At 39.1% G+C, this 21202-nt stretch overlaps 1 protein-coding gene across 3 annotated transcripts in view; it reads right to left on the reverse strand.

The window, feature by feature from the left end:
* The window catches only part of LOC124128379, a 57078-nt gene that overhangs the window by 6618 nt on the left and 29258 nt on the right, over nucleotides 1–21202 (reverse strand). Inside the window, exon 1 of one of the 3 annotated variants that reach the window (XM_048401267.1) lies at nucleotides 3435–3513. The exons of the other annotated variants lie outside the window; for them this stretch is intronic. The gene's annotated coding sequence lies outside the window, so the exon portion shown is untranslated. Of the gene's footprint in view, nucleotides 1–3434; nucleotides 3514–21202 lie in introns of those variants that run through there. 3 annotated transcript variants of the gene reach the window in all.

Here is a 21202-nt window from a genome sequence, read left to right on the forward strand (position 1 = left end):
TGGTGTTCATTTAAGTAATTGGTTATTCTTTGGGATATTGGAGTAAGTAGAGGGTGTTTTCGAGCTAGGGCTTGGTTTTTGGGGCTGATATTATATTGGGGCTGTTTATTAGGTTTTGAACTAGGGGGTTGGATTGAGACGCGGCCAAGAAATTTAGGGTTAAATGTTCCCTACGTAGATTTAGTGGCAGTTCTCCTCTTGAGGCCTGGAGTGTAGGAGGTGCCATGTTGAGTGCGTGTTATTAGTTTTAGAGCCTGATATTGGATTGAGTCTAGATTTTTGCTTAGGGATTGGTTGAGGGTGTCGTATATGGCACATCCGTAGTCTATTTTAGATTTAACTAGTGATATATAGAGTGAAAGGAGGGTGTCTTTGGAGGCCCCCCAGTTTGAGCCAGTTAGGCATTTTAGCGTATTAAGATCTTTGCTACATTTAGTTATTAGATTTTTTATGTGAGCGTCCCAGGAGACATGTTCATCGAAAATAAGTCCTAAGAATTTGGTTTGTTTTAGGAATTGGATTGGTTTATTGTTTAGCTGGAGTTTTGGGGAGGCGAGTTTCATGTTTTTGTGTTTAAATACTATTCCTGTAGTTTTTTCCGAGTTAAGGGAGAAGCCCCATTTGTCAGCCCATTGCAGTATTTTGTTTTTAGATTTTTGAAGTAGGTTTTGGGCCATTCTACCATGGTCTGACTGACTGACTGATATAGGAGATTTAACGTGCGCTTTCCGACTGTAGCGTATTTCGCACACGGACCCTGTCGGACCATTTAGTGTATTCCGAAAAGGGTGAAAGTGGTGTGTGCAACCCAAGAGGGGGCTTTTAGAGGTTGCTTATATTGAATTTTTGGAATATTTAAATTTGGAATAAATGCCGAGGTGGCCGGAGGAGGGAAGTAAGGGAGCTGGGTGAGGTGGGTGTTTGTATGTTTATTGGATTTTGGATTAGTAGATTAATTAGTTTTTAGATGCGCTTAATTAGGTCTGTTTTGATTAGGAATACGCCTAGGGCCTTGAAGTTTTCTAGTTTATTTTGAGTGTTTAGTATTTCATCTAGAGTAGGAACCTTATTTAGATTGAGGGTGGTTTGTAGTGTGGGTCTGTGTGTTTAATAGTGGGTGCAGTGGATGAGTGCGTGTTCTGTGGTTTCGGGTTGTTTGCAATGTGGGGGCAGTTGCCTGTGGTGTGTTTTTTAATTTTTTTCAGGTGATTATTTAGGTTCGTGTGTCCCGTTTGGAGTTTTGTAATTAATCTGTCAATTTGTTTAGAGGGGTGTAGGATTTTAGGTTTGGCTAGTGGTTTTCTGAGCACTTTTTTGATTTGGCTATTTGAGTTTTGATATTGATTATGCCATTTTTTGGTTATTTTTTGTTTGTTTACACTTTTAATTTCCGATTTTGAGATGGGTAAGTTTAAGCTTATTTCTGGGATTTTGAGGGATCGTTTAGCTGCTTTATCGGCGCTTTCGATGCCGTAAATTCCTACGTGGGCGGGGATCCACAAGAAGGTTATTTGTTTGCCTGCTTTTGTTAGGTCGGTGGAGTATTTGGTTTATTAATTTAGGTCGTCTTTTGGTATTTTTGTTTTGGAGGGCACTGTAGTCCACTAAGGGAGTCGATGAGAATTAGGATTTTATTGTTGTTTTTAGATTGTTGGTTATGCAGGGCCTGCAAGTAGTGATATTTATATCACAGTTGGTTAAACTGAGTAGACTCTGACAAATTGATTGTAAAAGATTAATTGTTTTATGGTAAGAATGTTATTATAACAAGCAGCTAAGTGCAAGTGTAACTTGAGTAGTAGTCTAGTTGAGAAGTTCTTCATTTTCCACAATTTTTAAAGATCAGACACTACATATTGGATTAACATAATAACTTATAATCAGAGTACAACATGCAACTGAAGTAGCAATCTAGTAAATAACTACAACAATAAATGAGTAGAAAATAAGTAGAGAAAGATCAAACCATGAACCTTGAGACATGCCTAATTAATCCCTCACTAAGTAGGACTGTACCATTGTTGTGGTTACTGTCCTAATTAATCCCCTACTTCAGTGTCTGACAACTGCTTGTCTAACAACTTGCTGTCTAACTAATGGGAGATAACCGTTGACACGATTGTCGCGGGTTGGTAAAAATATAAATGTTCGCCATTAATGAAGTCATTGTTTGTTGATTGCGGACATATACGTTTTAAGTTTTGCCAACATGAGTCATTCCAGGTGATTGCAAATATTACGCTTTTCGTACGCAAATTTATGCTTTAGATAGTACAATTATGATAGAGATGTCCCCACTACTACTGTCTTATTTTTTCATGTAGGGATGTGTCCCATTTCCCCACTCCTCACTTTCTGTTTTGTATTTTGTAAGAATTAATAAGAGAAATGTTTGTGTGGGATTCTAGTATGTATAACTAATTCTAAGAGAAGATTGGTAATGAAAATGAACAGCCGTGTTGTCTGACTTTGATAGAATTTGAGATCTTCGCAATCACCGGGTGTGACCATGTACACAGAATCTCGTTAGGGTTTGTGATGTTAACAGTTGCCCAATGACCATAATGAGTATTGCAAGGGATACCAAAGGTAACAGTTTATTATTAGAGGAAATTGGTTGTGGGTAATCCTTTCACGTTGATGGAAGGAAGCCACTCAACCAGGTGGTGACAATGGTAATGCGCAAGGCTCGGAATCGCGAAAAGATCACTAAAGATAGTGATTATATATATGTAGACAGTGTAGATTTTGTAATCAGTGTAGTCTAGATCTTATTGAAGATGGATATCACTTCCTGTTAATATTCCACACATGTGATAATCTAAGACGTATATACTTAAAAAGACAGCTTTTTGGGAATCCAAGTATCCACAAATTTGTCACTCTAATATCTTCAGTTAAACTTGATGTTATACGCAATTTGTCAATATATATGTATCATGCGATGTCAGTTAGAAATAAGTTTACGAGTATGTTGTATAAAACCGCTTCCTAAATGCTGTATACTATTGGCCTGTTGCCTAACAGTTTTGTACGAATAAATTATTGATCTATGTAATTGAAAAAGTTAACGAGACCAATAAAGTTAAGACCTCGTCAGCAGGCGGTGAAGATGTCAACTGTTTGGTGTGACACCACGCCCTGCTACACATGGACCGTGTCTTAAAGTGTGAGCTTACATCAGTGAACTGCTTTCAATGAGTCGAGGTCTAATTCTATGGTTCGTTAAGTTTAGATTTGATAATAATGCGTTCGGATGACGTTCAAGTCCCCATGGCGCCCATTACTGAACGAGGCAGAGACGAGGATCAACTCGTATCTTCCTAATAGTTGTCGCTTATCCCCAGGCGTTTGCGTGTGCTAGAACGAATTCTGTTAGCTTTTATTACCATTTACAAATCTGTAATATCCAACAAAAAGAAACTGGTGCTTACCCTTTGTGTTACAATCAAGCATTGAAGGGACTCGGTAGAAGCAGCTCTGGTCAGCCCACTCAGTACATATCGTATACGTCGAAAGCCGGACTCAATCAGTTGGTAAACGTGAAGTGCCTCTCAAACGTGCTAATACAGGGCTAATGTATCTGTGTAATTCGTATCCGTCGTAAAGCATCACCTCGGTACATTACAAACTTTCATGTCACTATCATCTCGAAATCCACAGTAAATCACAACGTACAGTGTTTTATGACAAGAGCACTGTCATAGTAGTTGTTTATAAAAGCATAAAAAAACAAAGCGTGTGATAGTGAAAATTACATTGTCTGAATCTGTGGGATTTTGTTAATATGGACACTCAAAGTTTTCCAGTACAGATACTATGGACCGTCAATGTTTTTTCCTACAGATAATATGGACCGTCAATGTTTTCTAGTACAGATACTATGGACCGTCAATGTGTTCTTGTACAGATACTATGGACCGCCAATGTTTTCTTCGACGGATACTATGAACCGCCAATGTTTTCTTCGACAGATAACATGAACCATCAATGTTTTCCCGTACAGATAATATAGACTGTCAATGTTTTCTTCGACAGATACTATGGACGGTCAATGTGTTCTAGTACAGATACCATGGACCGTCAATGTTTTCCAGTACAGATAATATAGACCGTCAGTGTTTTCAAGTACAGATACTATGGACGGTCAATGTTTTCTAGTACAGATAATATGGACCGTCAATATTTTCCAGTACAGATACTATGGACCGTCAATGTGTTCTAGAACAGATAATACTGACCGTCAATGTGTTCTTGTACAGATACTATGGACCGTCAATGTGTTCTAGTACAGATAATAAGGTCTGTCAATGTTTTCCAGCACAGAAAGAACAGACCGTCAATGTTTTCTTCGACAGATACTATGAACCGTCAATGTTTTTTTGTACAGATAATATGAACCGTCAATGTTTTCCAGTACAGATACTATAGATGATCAATGTTTTCTTCGACAGATACTATGGACCGTCAATGTGTTCTTGTACAGATAGTATGGACTGTCAATGTTTTCTGGTACAGATAATATAGACCGTCAATGTTTTCTTCGACAGATACTATGGACCGTCAATGTGTTCTTGTGCAGATAGTATGGACTGTCAATGTTTTCTTGTACAGAACATATCACAATACGATTTCAAAAACAGGGCAAGCCTATGTAGCACGCAAGGCACGTCGCTGGCCCTGGACTTTCGCGTGACGTGAATGTCTACCATACGTGCGTGGCATCAAGTATGTTACTGATGTTGGTTTGTGTATCTACATCTTGCTTTGATTCACCTCAACTTCCACATCTGAGAAAATCAACGCCCAACCACCTCACTTACAACAAGAAACTGGATCGGAGGGACAGTACTTTCAAAAGACTAATGAAGCGGAACGATTTCTGTAATAGAGAAAAATCCACGGGAATCCTCAAGTTGATTTGAGAAATAGATATCATTTGTTACCTAGATGTTATTACAATAAGCGAATATGTCCACAGTTTGTTTAATAGTACAACAAGGGGTGTTTTCTTTTATTAAACACACTATTTGCACTGTCTTGATGTAAATAATCTAGCTTGCTGCCCATGAAACTTAAACATAAGTAAGGATGAGATTTATGGATGAACAACTTCTTTATTAGAAATAAGAGTGACATTTCGGTGTAGGTTCTAACATCGTTATCATGCAAATTTACCAACACCGAAACGTCGCTCTTAATTGTTTTAAAGAAGTTGTTCATCCATAAATCTTATCCTTACTTAGTACTGCAACTTATACATGCCTATCAAAGAAGTAACTTGAACATACATATTATGATCTTCTTATCTTATCCCTGCTGATGCTATAATAATGTTGAATTTCTGTCTGCCACACCAAGCGTGAATAAGCGTTATACAAGCGTTGATAAACCACACAGACGCAAGCGTTATACAAGCGTTGGTAAACCACAGACGCAAGCGTTATACAAGTGTTGATAAACCACACAGACGCAAGCGTTATACAAGCGTTGATAAACCACACATACGCAAGCGTTATACAAGCGTTGATAAACCACACAGACGCAAGCGTTATACAAGCGTTGATAAACCACACAGACGCAAGCGTTATACAACCGTTGATAAACCACACATACGCAAGCGTTATACAAGCGTCGATAAACCACACAGACGCAAGCGTTATACAAGCGTTGATAAACCACACAGACCCAAGCGTTATACAAGCGCTGATAAAACACACAGACGCAAGCGTTATACAAGCGTTGATAAACCACACAGACGCAAGCGTTATACAAGCGTTGATAAACCACAGACGCAAGCGTTATACAAGCGCTGATAAACCACACAGACGCAAGCGTTATACAAGCGTTGATAAACCACACAGACGCAATTAAACAAATACCAGGCTTGTAGATATGAAACATTCTAGTTAATTGTGGATACACTGGGCTACACATACATTCCAAAACCCCAATGACAGATGAATTGGTGCCTTGATATGCAACAAGAAAGAATCTTGTTTATTTCCAGGCCATCCTGATCATCTTTTACTTCCACTACATGCATGGTTGGAGGCGAGATCATAGGCGCCACCCAGCATTCATTAGACAACAGGCCGAACTACCAACCCATCCTGTCGGTAGGGATTATATAATCAGTGCGCACATAACTGTGTCCAGTCTACCGCGGGGTTTGGTGCGGTGTCAGTGTCGAATGATTTTGTGATAGTTGTGACAAAATTTCGTTGTATATCGTATTTTTGTGTTACTAACTATCCCCTTATTTGCTAAAGGAAGACGGATATTACCAACAGTAAGTCAACAAACTGAAAGATCCACTGACTGCTACATTCCTTACATAGGCTAGGGGCGGTCGGGTAGCCTAGTGGTTAAAGCGTTCGCTCGTCACGCCGAAGACCCGGGTTCGATTCCCGACATGGGTACAATGTGTGAAGCCCATTTCTGGTGTCCCCCGCCGTGATATTGCTGGAATATTGCTAAAAGCGGCGTAAAACCATACTCACTCACTCACTTACATAGGCTAAACGGTCCTGTTTGTGTACTAGACGTAACATTCGAAGACTCATAAAGTCAATTTTAAGACAGTACAGGCTATGGAAACCGAAAGATAATATGTCCAGAAACGCATATGTTGTGTATAAGATGATGTCAATGCCCTGAAATGTTAGAACGTTACATCGCGAGGGTGAAACATTAATGTAGATACACGAGAGTTGGGACACTGGCTGTGTGACACCAAGACATGCGGTTTGAAATCAGTCACTGACATTAGAGATAAGGTTAATTAAACACAAAATTTGGCTTCATATAAAGTATTGTGAGAACTGGGTAGCCAATATTCAAGTATTACACGCATTCACACACGGAAGCATATTATAGTTCATATAGTATATGTTTTCATTAATATGAACACATGCATATCAACAATAAGCAAAATAACAATAAAAAATCTTTGTTGCATGTTAATGTTTTTTGTTTTCACTTTGACATAATATATCATAACAGAGTAAGAGTCGGTTTGGGATTCCTCTTGAAAGTACTAAAATAGCAACTGTTGTTTACTGAACAGAGAGGTTTTTTTATGATAAAAAACATTGACTATCAATTTCTTCTCTCATTTTCCAATGTAGCTCACTTCAAATTTCTTATCTTTTTCTAAACTGTTAAGAAAAACGCTCACGTGATCACAAGGTAATAGGCCTGTTGGATGTCACCCAGTGAGATCTGTCACATCTGTCACGGATTAAATGCTTTCTACAGGTTCAGCCATTTCCAATTGCCTCCTTTTGCTATTGGAATATTTTTGGAAACTATTTCTTTCTCCCTTAATCCCATCTTTCATGCACGCCAAATGTCAAACATATACTTTATAATCTTTATATAATCCATACAATAAAATAATGTTTATTAATTAAGATTTGAACGTGTGTAGGGAACAGTCCCTTTGAATATTTATGATTTAAACACAAATTTATGTACAAATTGACAGGTTATAATCATATGAATATCAAAATTCACCACCACTTGCCAAGTTCACTGAAATGTCACCAGTTGGAAGTTGTTACAGATAAACACAGATTCTAACCAAGTCTGATCTTCTTTTACATAGAAAGCATGAGTGACTTCTTTCCATCAGAATTACACACAGGGGAAGAAAGGGGCTAAACATCCTGAAAATATCCTGTCTACATAGTATTAAGTATTTACTACCAATTTCCTCTAATAATAAAATGTTACCTTTGGCAAGCTCCAATACTCAGCAGGATCATTTGGGCAATCGTAAAAATCACAACCCCTAATGTGAAACTGTTCACATGGTCACACCCAGTGATTGTTAAGATGACAAATCCTAGCTACAGTCAGACAACATGACAGTCTATATTCATTCCCAGTATCCTCCAATAAATAGTGAGTAATGCCAGGGTAACACCCTCTGAAAAGATACGTCAAGTCCCCCACCAAACATCCTCTCGTTACCTTTTACAAAATAACCAGCAAAAACTTGGGTGTGGGGAAATGTCCGCTATTGAATATCAAGAGAACTATTTTTGTCGAAACGAGTTAGGGTTCTTTTCTGAATACCCTTGTGGACCTTCTATCATAAGAAATATATCTTTTTCTTGACCTTTCAATTCAAGTGTTTATATGCTACTATCGTTAAATGTCTCTAATTTCACTGTATCAAAAGGTGTTGAAACATGTTACTGTGTAAAACGTATTTAAATCTTTCTCCACACGCTGCGCTTGTTACAATAACATTCATATATTATCATCATCAGTGATAGCTTTTACGTCGAGTAAAACAGTCTTGTATTTCGTCGATACAGCCATGTAATCATGCGTAATCATACAGAACAGAACTTTATTACGCCCAAGGCTACACAAAGTAGCATGTTGAGGTTTAACAGGAGATGTGACGTATAATAATAGTAATGGCAGCTATAATAGTTATTTAAATGTAGCCATTACTATTTTACAATATTTTGATAATTTTTTCAAGAAGATATTAATTTTACAATGAAACATCTGTTGAAGTTTAAACATAGATGGATGTACAATAAGAGTCTTTTGTATGTGTATTTGTCTTACTTCTTTAAAATATGCATATTTAAAAATATAATGATATTCATCCGCAATGTCTTGGCTTTTACAAACAGTACACTTTCTATCTAATAAAGGTGTGCGATTCCATCTTCCACATTCAATCGGTAAATAATGGCAAGAAGTTCTGAAAAGTATTAGTGGTATGTGTACACTCGTTTTGGTAAATTACACAGATATGTTTCCAGTGAGATATTATCTTTAATGACTTTATAAAAATTTCCTTTACTTGAATTTGTGACATCAGAATTCCACCGTTGTATAAACTGATCTTCCAAACAAGTTCTAATCACACATGTAAGCCAATCAACGGATGAAAATGACTGATTTATCCAAACATTGTTATTACCTGTCATAACAAGAATATGTTTCACAAACTTTAGCCAATTTTGGTGTTGATTATTTACAGTGTAGTTATAATACAAATTTTTATACACAATTAATCAAAGTTTGGAGGCTTTTCCAGATAGCAATCTTCCCCCAAAAGTGATGATTCTTGTCATGACAGTAATATACAGAGGTTTTTGGCCTGTTTCACCGTATATCATATATAAAGATGTACTTTTCTTTACAGGAATTAGTTTTCTTAAAAAAGATAAATGTACATTTTCAATCATTGATAAATTTTCAAAACCCCATACTTCACATCCATATATTAAAATTGGTAGAACAATAGCATCAAATACTTTTAACTGACAACTTATAGATAAATTATAATATCTAGATTTGGTTAAGATAAAATGGACTGCCTTTGCTGCCTTCTCACACAGTTCTTTCTTGTTTATATTAAATGTACAGATTTTATTAAATATAATACCTAAGTATTTGTATGCTTTTACGTTTTCTAATTGTTTATTGCACAGAGAGAATTTGGTTTCGTAGTGTTTCTTGATTCCTCCAAAAATTATTACTTGGGACTTTTTTACGTTAATTTTCAATTTCCAGTGTTTGCAGTATTGTGTGAATCAATCTAGTAGTTTCTGTAGATTTTCCTTACAGTTTGCTATTAGTACTGTATCATCGGCGTATAATAATGCAAAAAAAAACTATCGATGTAGTTATAATTGATTCTTGGCAGTCATTATTAACAGTTATACCTTCAGTCTTGAGATATAAGAAAAGGTTCAAGGTCATTTAGGAAGATGGAGAAGAGAAGAGGTGATAAGTTCTCTCCCTGTCTGACACCTTTAGTACATGAGAACATTGGACTTGTTTCATCTTTGTTAGTCACACACGATTTAATTCCTTTATACATATTGAGGACATTTACCGTGTATACCTTCTTTAATAAGTTTACCCCAAAGTCCAATTCTCCAAATATTGTCAAATGCTTTTTCAAAGTCAATAAAACAACAGAATAATTTTTGTTTTCGATTCTTCAAGATGTCTATTAGGCTATAAAGAGTAAATATGTGGTCCATTGTCGAATATCCCTTCCTAAATCCTGCTTGCACTTCTGATATAGCATCTATTGAGTCCAAAAATGTGGTAAGTCTGTTATTAAGAAACGAGGTGAATAGTTTACTCAGACAACTGACTAATGTAATCGGCCGGTAATTTTCTGGATTATTAATGTCTCCTTTGTTTTAAATTTGTAAATTGGTTTTATGATTCCTTTTAGCCATGTTGTTGGGAAATGTCCACTGTCAAGTATCTTGTTAAACAAAAGTTCATAAGTTTTAAGCATAATATGTTGTGTACTTGTGATATATTCATTTATGATGTTGTCTATTCCACTTGCCTTGTTGTGTTTCAGCTGTGATATAGCATGCAATATTTCAGGTGTTGTTATTGGCTGATTCAGAACAGTATCATGTGAGTCTGTATTAAAGTCAATGTTCGTATCTGTTTTAATCTCACTATTTTCATTCCGTGCCCTAAAATATTCAAAAAGCTCATCAATAGGTGGTGATTTATCATTCCTTGTTCCACGTTTTAACAATTTCCAGAAAGATGTAGTGTCATGTTGTAGCAGATTATCTATCTTCTTTTGCAACACATCTCTATGGAGTCTACTATATATTTGACAAGAGTCATTTTATATGTTATGCTTGCATTTACGAGCCTCATTTTATTTTGTGTTGTTTTATCTTTATTATAATGTCCTGGCCTTGTGGTACTTCCCTCGTGCTATTTTACTGAATAGGTAGGAAGTCAGTATGTATCAACTCTTTATAACCGGTAACTGTCACACCTGATTTATTTGTCTGAGTGGAACGTCTGAAAACAACGGGTTAACCGTTACACGGTAATTCGGGGTGATATTTTTTGTGCTACAGAAGTGAAGTACCGTTGTGCTACATGTATAATAATTATATTAGATGTTACGATGATGTGTCATTCCTTAATCAGTACGTGTAAGGGCAAGCTTCTTCCCTTTACTTGATCAATTTTCCGCCTTATGTGATTTGAATATTCATATTTACTTTTGTACTTACTACGTTTTACGTGAGACTTTTTATGTTTAAATGTCACCATGTATTACCATTATTGCTTGTTAGCTAAACACAATTGACAAATACTCAAAAACAAATGACTAGAAAACTTATAATATACGTTGAAAATAATATATTGTTAATGCCAAAATGATGTAGCGCCGGGAATCAAACCCGTGAAAACAAAAGTGATTTAGCTCAATATTTATCCCCAACCCCGCGCTCACGTCTACAGGTCTCTTCCTGTGGTACGGTAATTAGTAGAACCCTCTCCCTCAAGTGTATCTTCCATGATATAACCTACTCTCATTAATTAAATGCAGTCAAAAAATGGTCTCATCAGAATCAAAGACACAACAAAATAGAAGACCACAAACCAAATGGGAAAAAGTAGTCTTTAGCGCAGAATTCTCCCAAGATCTTAATAAGATCTTAACAGCTCAAGATATTGCCAAAGAGCTGAAGCACAAAAATATTATTCGAATAAATAAGTGTGGAAGAGGGTATGTTGTTGTCGGGGACAACCTCACAGAGTCAATTGATATGCCCAAAAGCATAAACGGAATCAAACTAAAATGGGATACCCCAAAGTGGCTTAGCAATGTCAGATGTGCGGTACATCTAGACAAAAAAATTAATGACGACGAGCTTTATCAAATTGTCTGTCAAGCCCAAAAGAAAGTCACTCAACCTACAATCCTGTCGGCATTCAGGATCAAATCAATGGGCACAAACAACACACGAGTAGTAATACTCACATTACTTGGACAGTCAGTCCCCGGCCACCTTAATCTAGATGGCAAGGACATAAAAACCATGCCATACAGGAAAAGGCCAACCCAGTGCACAAATTGTATGCTCTATGGACATACAAAAACATCATGTAACCAGCCACCCAAGTGCAAAAACTGTTCCCGAGTTTCTTGCAAAGAAAACTGCAACACATGGTGTACAAACTGCAGGAAAGAGGGTCACTCATCCTTGGCGCCGAAATGTCCTAAACGCTTGCTCATCAGCAAACGTATAAATAAAATACCTACTCAGCAATCTGAATCCAAATCTATTCAACCCACTGAGGGCGAAAAAACCCAAGCGACTACTGATCACTCTACTGAGCAAACAATGGAGTGAGTGAGTATGGTTTTACGCCGCTTTTAGCAATATTCCAGCAATATCACGGCGGGGGACACCAGAAATGGGCTTCACACATTGTACCCATGTCGGGAATCGAACCCGGGTCTTCGGCGTGACGAGCGAACGCTTAAACCACTAGGCTACCCGACCGCCCCAGCAAACAATGGAATCTGTGAGCACTGAGCAAACAATCGAAACTGTGAGCACTGATCCGCCTACTCACAGGCACAAAGCCACTGCAAAACGCAAGGGAAAAAAGACCCAAGCTTCCCAATCAAACCCCATGCCTTCTAATCCTCAAACTGAGGAACACAGCAAACGAATCAGTCAGGCAAAGAAAACACCAGCTCATGGTACACAAAAGGCTCAGAACACAAACAAAGTTGTAGAGTTCATTGCCACGGCATTGATCCAAATTGCAAGCAGAAAAATGAGTGTCAAAGCCAAAGCCACCTGCATCCTCAACCTGGCTTCCAAAATAATGAAATACAAAGGAACAAAGAAACAGTTCCTAAATAGGGTATGCCCTAAAACTCAATGAGCGCTCATCTATAAATTACCATGGACTTGCTTTTACTACAGACGGTACCATGGTGGAATGAGGAAATAGAACAGACTAGACGAAAACGTAAATCAGCCTTCAATAAAGCAAAACGCGACTACAAATATTTAAACATAGCCCACGAACTAAACCACCAGGTTCAAAAACTAGTCCAAATAGCCAAAAGTAGAGACTGGAAAAAATTCTGCGAAGGTATAAATAACCGTACAGATGCCAGAATGGTCTGGCGCAAAATCCACGCAATCAGAGGCTTAAAACAACATAAAAAAAACCCTAACATTGACAACTCAACCAACCCCGCCCAAAAAGCAAATAATCTCGCCAACCACTTTTCGGCCGTTAGCAGTAACACCAACTTCAGTAAAAAATTCCAAGATAAACTTAAAACAGAAAACAAACCCACAAAAGAACCAAACAATAACAATCTAGAAATAAATCAACCTTACACGATGGAGGAGCTCCTCTACGTAATCCAAAACAGGAAAAAGGGCACAGCCCCAGGATTAGACCTAACTTCTTACCAAATAATTAAAAAACTCCCCCTAAAACTACTCCAGGCACTACTCAAACTATACAATCTCATCTACCTAAACGGACAGGTTCCTACTCCCTGGAAACAGGCCCTAGTCATACCAATCCCTAAACCTAATAAACCAGCTAATCAAGCTAACTCATATAGGCCAATATCCCTAACTTCAAACTTATGTAAATTAATGGAATCAATGGCTAAAAATAGATTACAACATTACTTAACCCAAAATAACATCATAAACCCAGATCAAAGCGGTTTCACTCCTGGCCGCTCAACCCTAGATAACCTCGCCCGACTAGAACAAGATATTAAGACAGGACAACTAAATAAACAATATACCACAGGCATCTTCTTAGACTTCTCTAAAGCTTTCGACATGGTATGGCACGATGGGCTAATACAAAAACTTAAAAAAATAGGACTCAAAGGTCAGATAATAAACTACATCCAGGACTTCCTAAACAATCGTAAAATAACCGTGGGTATAGACCAAACTCTATCGGACCAATGTCCCCTAGAAAATGGTACTCCACAGGGCAGTATCCTCAGCCCCACCCTCTTCAATATAATGATAAACGATCTATTCGAGGGCCTATCCCCTAAAGTAAACACATCAAAATTCGCGGATGATGGAGCCATCTGGATCCGCACTAAAAGCATGAACATGGCCCAAAATCTACTCCAAAAATCTCTTAATAAAATACAACAATGGGCTGACAAATGGGGCTTCTCCCTTAACTCAGAAAAAACAACAGGAATAGTATTCAAACATAAAAACATGAAACCCGCCTCCCCAATCCTCCAGCTAAACAATCAAACAATCAAATTTCAAAAACAAACCAAATTCTTAGGACTTATTTTCGATGAACATCTCACCTGGGATGCTCACATCCAAAACCTAACAACTAAATGCAGTAAAGACCTAAACACCCTAAGATGCCTAACTGGCTCTAACTGGGGAGCATCCAAAGATACCCTCCTCTCTCTCTACATATCACTAATTAGATCAAAACTAGACTACGGCTGCGCCATATACAACACCCTAAACAACTCTCTATCTAAAAAACTTGACTCAATACAATATCAGGCTCTCAAACTAATTACACGCACCCAACATGGCACCTCCTACACCTCACTTCAGGCCTTAACAGGAGAAATGCCACTAAGTCTACGCAGGGAACAGCTAAGCTTAAATTTCTGGGCCGCGTCCCAATCAAACCCTCTCATCCAAAACTTAATAAACCAAAACATCAGCCCCAAAAACCAAGCTCTAGCTCGCAAACACCCCTTACTTACCCCAATATCCCAAAGAATAACAAACTACCTAAATGAACACCAAATTAAAAATCTTAAACAAAACTGCAAACAATCAAATATCTTCACCCCTAAACTTAAAATACCCAAAATAGACACAACACTAGCTAGCCAAATAAATAAACAAACCGACCCAAACATAGCTAAAACTACCACACTAGCATACATACACGAAAATTGGCCAAATTGGTGTCACATTTACACGGACGGATCCTCAGATCCGACCTCCAAACACACAGGTTTCGGAGTCCATACCACACAACCAACTAAAACCACACGATCCTTCCGACTCCCAAACAACCAATCAATATTCACGGCAGAACTAATGGGCATGGCCTCAGCCCTCCATAATCAAGAATCCAAAAAACACAAAAATATCCTAATACTTACCGACTCCCTAAGTGGACTGCAAGCCCTCCAAAACAAAAATACCAAAAACCGACCTAAATTAATAAATCAAATACTTAAAAGCTCCAACGACCTAACTAAGGCAGGCAAACAAATAACCTTCTTGTGGATACCCGCCCACGTAGGAATATACGGTAACGAAAACGCCGATAAAGCAGCTAAACTATCCCTCAAAATCCCAGAAATAAGCTTAAACTTACCCATCTCAAAATCAGAAATTAAAAGTGTAAACAAGCAAAAAATCACCAAAAAATGGCATAACCTATATCTAAACTCAAATAGCCAAATCAAAAAAGTGCTCAGCAAACCACTAACCAAACCCAAAATTCTCCATCCATCGAAAAAAATCGACAGAGTAATCACTAAACTCCAAACAGGACACACCAACCTAAATAACCACCTAAAAAAATTTAAAAAACACACTACAGGTAACTGCCCACACTGCAAACAACCAGAAACCCCAGAACACGCACTCATCCACTGCACACACTACCTAACACATCGAACCGCATTACAAACCACCCTCAATCTAAACAAGGCTCTAACTCTAGAAGCAATACTAAACCCACAAAATAAACTAGAAAACTTCAAGGCCTTAGGCGTATTCTTAATAAAAACGGAACTAATAAAACGCATCTAAAAACACAATAACCTACCAAATCAAAATCACATAAACAAACAAACATCCACCATACCCAGCTCCCTTAGTTCTCCTCCCCAATCCCATCGGCATCTATTCCAAATCCCAAAATTCCCAAATTCTATATAAGCAACCCCTAAAACCCCCCTCTTGGGATGCACAGACCACCTTCGCCCCTTTCGGAAACACATTAAATGGCTTGGCCGGGCCCGTGTGCGAAATACGCATCAGTCGGAAAGCGCACGTTAAATCTCCAAAGTAAGTAAGTAAGTAAGTTTTACTACAGTGGAACGCAAATGGCCTTAAGAGCCACGGCAATGAACTGAGTCCATACCACACAACCAACTAAAACCACACAATCCTTCCGACTCCCAAACAACCAATCAATATTCACGGCAGAACTAATGGGCATGGCCTCAGCCCTCCATAATCAAGGATCCAAAAACCACAAAAAAATCCTAATACTTACCGACTCCCTAAGTGGACTGCAAGCCCTCCAAAACAAAAATACCAAAAACCGACCTAAATTAATAAATCAAATACTTAAAAGCTCCAACGACCTAACTAAGGCAGGCAAACAAATAACCTTCTTGTGGATACCCGCCCACGTAGGAATATACGGTAATGAAAACGCCGATAAAGCAGCTAAACTATCCCTCAAAATCCCAGAAATAAGCTTAAACTTACCCATCTCAAAATCAGAAATTAAAAGTGTAAACAAGCAAAAAATCACAAAAAAATGGCATAACCTATATCTAAACTCAGATAGCCAAATAAAAAAAGTGCTCAGCAAACCACTAACCAAACCAAAAATTCTCCATCCATCCAAAAAAATCGACAGAGTAATCACTAAACTCCAAACAGGACACACCAACCTAAATAACCACCTAAAAAAATTAAAAAACACACTGCAAACACTGCAAACAACCAGAAACCCCAGAACACGCACTCATCCACTGCACACACTACCTAACACATCGAACCGCATTACAAACCACCCTCAATCTAAACAAGGCTCTAACTCTAGAAGCAATACTAAACCCACAAAATAAACTAGAAAACTTCAAGGCCTTAGGCGTATTCTTAATAAAAACGGAACTAATAAAACGCATCTAAAAACACAATAACCTACCAAATCAAAATCACATAAACAAACAAACATCCACCATACCCAGCTCCCTTAGTTCTCCTCCCCAATCCCATCGGCATCTATTCCAAATCCCAAAATTCCCAAATTCTATATAAGCAACCCCTAAACCCCCCCTCTTGGGTTGCACAGACCACCTTCGCCCCTTTCGGAAACACATTAAATGGCCTGGCCGGGCCCGTGTGCGAAATACGCATCAGTCGGAAAGCGCACGTTAAATCTCCAAAGTAAGTAAGTAAGTAAGTAAGTAACTGACTGCACTCGTCAAAAAAAAGGTGATCAAGCCTCATGTCATTCTAATACAGGAGACTAAACTCAGTGAAAAAGCCAAATTCACACTACCTGGGTATACCCAATATAGAAAAGACAGAAAAAGACTTATGCCAGGCAACAAGGGAGGAGGACTAATCACCCTTGTCCACGACAGCTGTACCTCCAAAAATATTGAAGCAAACGTAGGGAACCTTGAAACCCAAGTAATCTCCCTAAAACTGGCAAATGCCAACGAATTACGCATAGCTAACATATATCACAGGGTTACCCATGAAACGAACATGGAAGAGCTAACAAGACTAGCTCAAATAGTAGGAAAAATGGGATAATCCTTGGTGACTTTAATGCCCACAGCCCTCTTTGGGAAGACAGGAATGATTCATGCAAATACGGCAAAATGGTAGAGAAATGGGTTGAGGACGACAATCTCAATAACTCTGAACAACGGCAGTCACACACGTTATGACCAAGTCCACAACACGTGGAGTTCAATTGATCTCACAATTGCCACCAAAAACCTCGCCTCACATTGCCAATGTCAAGTCCATGACGACACTTGGGGAAGCGATCACCTTCCTATACTCACCTACATAGGTAGCCCACCACAATTAGAGGAACAGCCCAATCCTCAGCCCACATGGGACTATGCAAAGGCTGACTGGCCTAAATTCAGGAAGGAATGTCTATCATTCAAGTCCTCAGAAATTGCCTCGGATGATCCTGATCTTCTTTGCCAAAATCTCACCTCAGCAATTATTGCCGCAGCTGAAAAATCAATTTAAAAAAAAAAGACCACAAAACTGGCAAAGAGCCGGTACCATGGTGGAACAGGGAAATAGCAAAAGCTAGGAGAGTGAGAAAGAAAGCCCTAAATAGGTCAAAAAGGGATAAATCAGCCTTTGCCCAAGTCCGAGCAGCCAGGACGAAAGTAAGACAACTCATAGACGTTTCTAAAAAAGAGTCATGGCAGACCTTCTGCAAATCCCTTAATGAGAAAACAAATGCTAAAACAGTCTGGAGCAAAATACACGCAATCAGGGGTAAGCGTAAACCCACAAAAATTCCCAAGTTAGCCAACGCCCATACAGTCAAAGAAAAGGCCAACATTCTAGCTGAGCACTTCTCATCTGTCAGCAGCAACACAAATTGCAGCGAAGAATTCAAACAGGCAAAAATGCTTATGCCTAAGATCTCAAAACGGCCGCAAAGCAAGCATCTGGTATACAATATACCATTTACTGTGACAGAGTTTGATGATGCGATACAACATAGAAAAGGCACAGCACCTGGTCTTGACACAACCAGCTACGAGATATTGAAAAACCTACCTGATCAAACCAAACGCTTACTCACTGAGTTGTATAACACGATATGGTCCAAAGGAGAAGTCCCAAAAGCATGGAAACATGCTGCGGTTATCCCGCTGCTAAAGCAAGGGAAAGAGGAAGCCCTACCAAACTCTTATCGACCGATCTCACTCACCTCAAACATGTGCAAAGCCATGGAAGCCATGGTTACAAAAAGGCTCATGCATCATCTTGAAACTGGCAACCACATAAAACCTGACCAAAGTGGCTTCAGGAAGGGACACTCGTGTCTAGATCATATTCTAAGACTGGAAAATGAAATAAAAAAAGCCCAATTAAACAGACAATACCTAGCCGCAGTATTTCTGGACTTCAGCAAAGCCTTCGACATGGTATGGCATGACGGACTCCTCTCAAAACTATCACAAAATGGAGTTGAAGGGAACATGGCAAACTTCATAGACAGCTTCCTGCAAGACAGGTCGCTTTCAGTTAAAATAGGGAACAATCGATCGGATCCTATGGCACTGGACAATGGCACGCCACAAGGCAGCATTATAAGCCCAACCCTGTTTAATATCATGATCAATGATCTTTTTGACCATGTCAACTCTCCTACCCAAACTTCTAAGTTCGCTGATGACGGAGCAATATGGGTAAAGCACAGAGATATCTCACAAATCAGAAAAAAAACTCCAGTCAGCCCTGGACGGAGTAGATCAATGGGGATTCACCCTTTCAAGTGAAAAAACTGTTGGAGTTCTATTCAAACGCCGGGGGAAAGATGCTATGATACCCCGTATCTCCATAAAAGGCAAACCTATCAAATTCGAAAAATCTGCAATATTTCTTGGAGTTATCCTTGATCAACACCTCACTTGGCGCAAGCATATAGAATATGTGGAAAACAGATGTCAAAAAGACCTGAACGTATTACGGGCAATTTCAGGCACATCTTGGGGCACATCGAGGGACACTCAGCTGGACCTCTACAAAGCTCTTATCAGATCAAAAATTGACTATGGTTGTGAGGCTTTTCACTCAGCATCAAATACTGTCTTGAGGCGACTAGACAGAATACAATACAAAGCCCTAATACTGGCCACAGGCGCAGCGACAGGCACCTCACTAGAAGCACTACAAGTAGAAACGGGAGAACTCCCATTGAAACTAAGACGAGAGCAGGCAATATTATCGTTCTGGGGACGAACATCAAACCCTTTGGTTAAAAAGATATGGCAAGACAAAAACGCTCGAGATGAGGCCCTAGCTCGAAAAAATCCCTCACTAAAGCCATCTGGGATATTAGTACGTGAACTCATTCGAAGTCACAATTGCGATGACATTCAGCCTCCAGAAAGTCACAACAAAGGGTTACACCCTCCCTGGACTTTACAAACTCCCAAAGTTGACACTGCTTTAACATCAGAAGTCACTAAAAGAGAAAACCCAACCCAACTACGATCAGTAGCTATCACTAAAATTCAAACTACCTGGGACAGCTGGGCCCATATATACACTGATGGATCCAAGAATCCTATCAACAACAGTGCTGGTTACGGGATCCATATCCACAGCTCCAAACCCCAAGCACATTCAGTTCGCTTGCCCGATGGTCAGTCAGTATTCACGGCTGAATTGGAGGCAATTCATCATGCACTCAAACTCATACCGGAACTCCCGGAAGCAAAGGCAGTCGTCCTATCAGACTCGCTAAGTGCACTTCAGGCCATCAGTGGAAGAAACTCAAACTCCAGGCCAAACACAGTCAACAATATTCTATACGAATATACAAAACTATCGGACCAAGGGCAACAGGTGGAGCTGTGTTGGATCCCCTCTCACATAGATATTCATGGAAATGAAAAAGCAGACTCACTGGCGAAGCTAGCTCTAGACAAAGCGGATATACAGCCTATTCCCTTTAGTAAACTAGAGATAAAAAGCAAAATCAAAGCCTCCATAGCTAAAAGATGGCAAACCCAATGGGACGCAAGTAAGATCGGCAGATGGCTATACAAAATTCAACCCAAGGTCCAACAAAAGCCAAACTCATACTCAAATGAAAGGAAAATTGAAACTGCTATCTCACGCCTCAGACTTGGTCACAAAAAGCACTATGACAAGGTTTGTTCATCTTGCAATCAGGCTGAAACCATTGACCACCTGTTACTAGAATGTCAAGACCATGCCCCAGCCCGGGCTAGGTTAAAACAAGAATTGCAGCTAGATCCGCTATCTGTCATAGATCTCCTAAAGCCAAGAGATGCAATAGCGAAGGCCAAACTAACTCTATTTCTGAGAGATGGACAGCTGCTCGAACGTATATAAACAGAGCAGCCAAGGATAAAAATGAAATCATATCAATATAAGAAAATAGAAATCATATCAATGCAAAAACAGAAATTATGTGAACACCGAACTCACAATAGATATGTGAACCCTTCTCACACACAGGCGTCCCAAAGAGGGACAGGTCAGCCGAAATTGCCTAGGCAGAAGGCGACCTCTTAAACACCTAATGCAACAACAACAAATGCAGTCGCAGTTTGTACTCCAAGCTAGCAACACCTCTCCAGCGTACCAAGCCACCCAAGCCAACCAGCCACCAAGCCAACCTCACCCAGCAAAGCCTCCCAAGCCAGCACAGTTTCACTGATAGCCAGCAAAGGAGGTAATTATCAAAACACACACCCACATTCTCTCTTAAATCTACTCACACCCAAGCCCGCAAATCCACAAAAACACTAAACATCCTCTTAAGTAAACAATAGGATAATCCCCAACCCCTAAATAACAATCTCAAAAACCTAAACACATCTCAACAAACCTGCTCAACCAGTACTCAC

This window comes from Haliotis rufescens, unplaced genomic scaffold (genome assembly GCF_023055435.1).
Source record: "Haliotis rufescens isolate VD_foot unplaced genomic scaffold, xgHalRufe1.0.p SCAF_21, whole genome shotgun sequence".
Taxonomy (NCBI): domain Eukaryota; kingdom Metazoa; phylum Mollusca; class Gastropoda; order Lepetellida; family Haliotidae; genus Haliotis; species Haliotis rufescens.